Genomic DNA, 4,973 nt, shown 5'->3' with positions numbered 1-4,973 from the left:
AAATGCAATTAATAAATTCATAAAATGCGAGTTATAAATCGGATTTGGAGCTACTTCTATAAGCCTCATTCAAAAACTGCGATTTGTCGATGCGATTTATAATTTAGGACTGAGCCTTTTCTGTTAACTACCTAACGTCAACAATCTCAACTCCGTAATTGTTCAAAGCGGGCATTTTCGAGGTCTACCTTTTTTATATTGTATTTGGTCCGTTCGAACTCGCCATCCGAATTCACAATTAGTAAGTCGTACTCCGATTGGGAATGATGCATATTTTTAACTATATAATAAGTTAACCTTCTTTCGTCGTACTCATGGAATTTACGTAAAGAAAATCCAAAGTGAGGGTAAATAGCACTTCATTCTTCACTTCTATTCTAACTCTTCTCTGGTTTTCACGTGTTACTTATGCCAGACCCTTTGTCTTTTGCACATTTGCCTTATTTTTCTTTCTTCTTAACCTTCTCTTTTTCGTGAGTGCTTCTTCTACCTCTTTCCTTTTTTCCAATGTTTTCTACTGGGTTTTCTGTGTTATTTTCTTTTTCTGTTCTTTTTAAGTGTTATCGGTTGTTTCGGTTTTCTCGCTACTGAGAAATTGAGAAATGGACTTGCTTAATGGGTTGATTCCTTTATTTGGGGATGAACATAATCAGACAAGTATTTTAGCTTCGTTAGTGTCGTTCATTTCTCATTTTCTCTCCTTCCTTCCACTCCCAGCTTCTTTTTCTGGTGAGTTATCGTTCCTTTTCTCTACAGCCATTTCTTCTCACTTTGTTTTCAATATATGGTTTTTCTGCATAGTTTCTCTAATATTTTTCCTTTTTAATTTTGTTGTTTATTTGCTTGTTATCTACTTTTCCTTTTCCTTTTTCCGTTGGATTTCCTTGTGAATTTTTAGTTTCTTGACTACAAGTAGCAGGAAAAAGAAACATAAAAGTACTTTTAGTTTGTTGGGTTTTGAAAGAAGATTTTGAGAAAATTACTTGATAGTATGCCTGAAACAACTGAACAATATTTTTTCTGTTGTGACAAGCGTTCTACCACATACTTCTATATCATTCAGCAAGCTGCAGGGTGCTTCTCTGTTGTAAATTGAGCCAAGTGCCTTTCAATTGTGAATTGATTTGTCTTTGGCTTCTAAAAAACTTAGTATCTTTGTTTGCTTGCGTTTATGACTCTCAATGTCTTCTTTCCTTTGGGATTATTGGGAATCTTCAAAACTAACATTAGTGTTATTGTTCTATTGTAACGATCCGGCCAGTTGTTTTGAGTATTTTAGTCCCGATCCCCTATTTATTGTCTCCTCTATATTGTATTATGATTATGTAACTTGCTGGGGGTGTTTGGTATTTGTTCGTGTGAGTTTCGAAATGAGATGGGATACATAGTCCCTAAGTTGAAGTTTTAAGTTGAAAAAGTTGACCGTTATTTAACTTTTATGTATACGACTCCTGAATAGAGTTTTGACGGTTCCAATAGCTCCGAATGATAATTTTAGATTTAGGAGAATGTCCGGATGTTGATTTGGATGTTCGTAGGCCGTTTTGGCGTGAATTGACGAAAGTTAGGAAGTTGAAGGTTTGGAAGATTTGGAAAGTTTGACCGAGAGTTGACTTTATTAATATCGGGGTTGGATTCTGATTCCGGAGGTTGGAATAGGTCTGTCATATCATTTATGACTTGTGTGCAAAATTTGATGTCAGTCGGAGTTATTTTGGTATGAATTGGCATTTTCGGAATTTAGAAGTTCAAAGTTTCATAGGCTTGAATTGGGGTTGCGATTCGGAGAATCGATGTTGTTTTATATGATTTTTGGCCTCGAATAGGTCCGTTATGTATTTTGGAACTTGTTGGTATATTCGTACGAGGTACTGGGGGCCCCGAGTGTGATTCAGATTGAATCCATATCAATTTTGGACTTAGCCTTATTGCTGAAGTCCCGGGCCTACTGGTGTCATCACATATGCAGAGGGGTTGACCGCAGGTGTGGAATTGCGGGTGCGGAAGGTGAAGCGTATAAGTGAAAAGGAGAGCCCTGGGCTCGCAGGTGTGGACACCTGAGCACAGGTGCGCCTCCACAGGCGCGGGCATTTCTTACGTTGAAGCGAAATTTGGGAAGGGCCTTTGGGCAGCACCGCAGATGTAGTCGTTCTTCTGCAGAAGCGAGATCGCCGGTGCGAGCAATTGTCTACAGAAGTGGAACCCTTAGAGTTAAGTGGGAACCGCACCTGCGATGATATTTTCGTATGTGCGACTTAAGGGCTGCATATGCGGAATACCTGGGTAGAAAAGGGGTTTTCAAGGGTTTGAGTTTCATAATCCATTTTTGGACCTAGAGAGTTCGGTTTGTGGCAATTGTTCGAGAGTTTTTTTAAGGAAATCATTGGGGTAAGAAATCTTAACTCGGTTTTGGTTAAATTACACGAATCTATTATTAATTTCATCATTTAATTAGTAATTTGAGTTGGAAATATAAAATTTGTGAACACTTCTTAGGCTAAAATTTGGGGATTTGAAAGACGATTTGAAGTCGGATTTGAGTAATTCTTATATGATTGGACTCGTCATCGAATGGGTGTTCGAAATTTTTAATTTTGGTTGGGTTCCGAGACGCAGGCCTGAGTTGACCTTTTGAGTTGACTTTTTAATTCTTTGCAAAGATCATAATTTTATTGTTCGAAATAGTTTCCTATAGTTTATATTTATAGTATGAAGTTGTTTTGGCTAGATTCGATCCGTTCGGAGTTGGATAATCGAGCGAAAGGCCTACTAGTGGATTGAGTTAGCGTGTTTCGAGGTATGTGTCTTGCCTAACTTCGTGTAGGGGAATTACCCCTTAGGTTTGCTATTGTTTTGTAATAATTATGATGTGTGGAAGCCGTGTACACAAGGTGACTAGTGTGTACACGGGCTATATGTGGAAATTACCGGCTTTAGCTATGTAGATTCCTTCCATGCCTTAATTGAGTTATCTTAACATGTTATCTTCATCATTATTAGTCTATTTCACATGATCGAATTGTCTTAGCTCTTATTTGTTAACTGCACTACATGTTTAGTTGAAGTTCGTATTTCCTTTATCCCATATTCATTATTTAACCATTGAATTCTTACGTGAAGTTGTTGTTCTTGGAGTATCTTATTGTTGAAATTGATATTGAGTTATAAAAGTCGTGATTCACATTGAGGCAAAGTGTTAAGTTTTGAAATACTATTATGTTGATTTATTCACTTCCGGTTGTTATTGTTGAGACTCTTGTGTACATTGTGGTAGAGTCATGGGCTCTTTATTCTGAGAACACTATTATTGTTGGTTTCTTTGGCAAGTTGTGATATTGGCACTTGAGTTGCGATTTGCGATATGTTGTGATATTGATACATATGCGGTGGTATAAGGTTTTGGGGTTGAAATAGGTGCGGTGAGATAAGGTGTGCTTGATACGCGTGGATAGTACGGGAACTACTAGAAGCCATGCGGTGTGCTAAGTTGGGCTAAAAGGCGGGATGCTATTTCGGAAAAATAATTTTCAAAACTAAATGCAAGGCTCCCGCGGTGATATAAGAAAAGATTGTGAATTATTTTTGTTATTTGAGACTACAAGGTGGTACCTCGGTAGTGACTCTTGTTGGTATTTCTCTATTGCTGTACTTGTCTTTAGTTGTTTGATTCCTTAGCATATTATTTCTTATTTTCTCCGTGTTGCACTATTTGCTTTAGTTCCGTGTAGCCAATCTTAATATGTTATTTGTTATTTCAATTTCATTACTATCATTACTACACTATCATAGACTTGTACAGTTTTCTTATTTATTCCAGTATGGCCTTGACCTGACCTCGTCACTACTCTACCGAGGTTAGGCTTGGTACTTACTGGGTACCATTGTGGTGTACCCATGCTACGCTTCTGCACATCTTTTTCTGCAGATCCAGGTACCTCCTACCAGTCCAGGCATTAGCGAGAGCTCAATTGCAAAGACTTCAAAGTATACCTGTCGGCGTCCGCAAGCCTTGGAGTCCCCCTCTACCTAGACTATTCTATTTTCCCTTTATAGATATTGATGTATAGTATTATGTAGTACTATTATTTAGAGCTTATGACTTGTATTTGCCGAGTCTTGGGAGTTGTATATCGTGAGTTGCAAAGTTATTTTATATAGTTGATGAGTTTTGAGACTTTAATTATTATTTTAGTTATTTTTGCATGAATCTTAGTCTTACCTAGTCTTAGATACTAGGTGCCATCACGACATCCTACGGAGGAAAATTGGGGTCATCACAAGTAGATATCAAAGCGTTAAGTTCATAGGTGTTATGAGTCACAAACAAATTTAGTAGAGTCTCGCGGATCGGTACAGAGACATTTGTACTTATCTTGGAAGGCTATGGAGCTGTTAGGAAAAGTTTCATTTATTTGATTCCATATCATGCGAATTTGTTAACTTTGTAATTCTAAATATTTGTCTTTCTATTTCTATCAGACTGTGCATGAATCTAGCTTCTCTCTTGCCGATATTCCTATTAGCTATAGAATCAGAAATTCAAGCTATTTATGCATGAATTAGAATATGTTAAAACAAGGAATAGATGGTGCGTGATACTTGTGACCGATTTGGTGTTAGACGCGAAGAAGAAGAAGAAGAAGAAGAAGAAGAAGAAGAAGAAGAAGAAGAAGAAGAAGAAGAAGAAGAAGAAGAAGAAGTTTATGTGGAGGAGATAGATGGGTGGAGTGCTTTCTGGTGATGGAAAGATATGATTATTGAGGGATTTTAGTGGTTAATTAGAGTAAAAATATAAGTTAAAAAAAGAAGAAGAAAAATTGGCAATAAAAAAAGCAAGTAAAAATTACAAAAGATAGAAGATCTTTTGATGGGCTGGTGACACAGTGGTGACATTGCGCCTGTAGAAAGCACCTCATATTGTGAGACAAGTATTTGTGCTTCAAGGGAGAAAAATAAATTACTCCAAATGACTT

At 37.2% G+C, this 4,973-nt stretch overlaps 1 long non-coding RNA gene across 1 annotated transcript; it reads left to right on the top strand.

Moving 5' to 3' along the window:
• Positions 1–399: 399 nt before the first annotated feature.
• LOC138904406 (uncharacterized) lies at positions 400–4,180 on the top strand. The gene is made up of 3 exons (XR_011413431.1): positions 400–729; positions 2,729–2,797; positions 3,926–4,180. It is a non-coding gene; the product is annotated as an uncharacterized lncRNA (long non-coding RNA).
• Positions 4,181–4,973: the final 793 nt, after the last annotated feature.

This window comes from Nicotiana tomentosiformis, chromosome 2 (genome assembly GCF_000390325.3).
Source record: "Nicotiana tomentosiformis chromosome 2, ASM39032v3, whole genome shotgun sequence".
Lineage (NCBI taxonomy): Eukaryota > Viridiplantae > Streptophyta > Magnoliopsida > Solanales > Solanaceae > Nicotiana > Nicotiana tomentosiformis.
The sequence above is the reverse complement of the archived record's forward strand: the minus strand, read 5'-3'. Positions and strand labels throughout refer to the sequence as shown.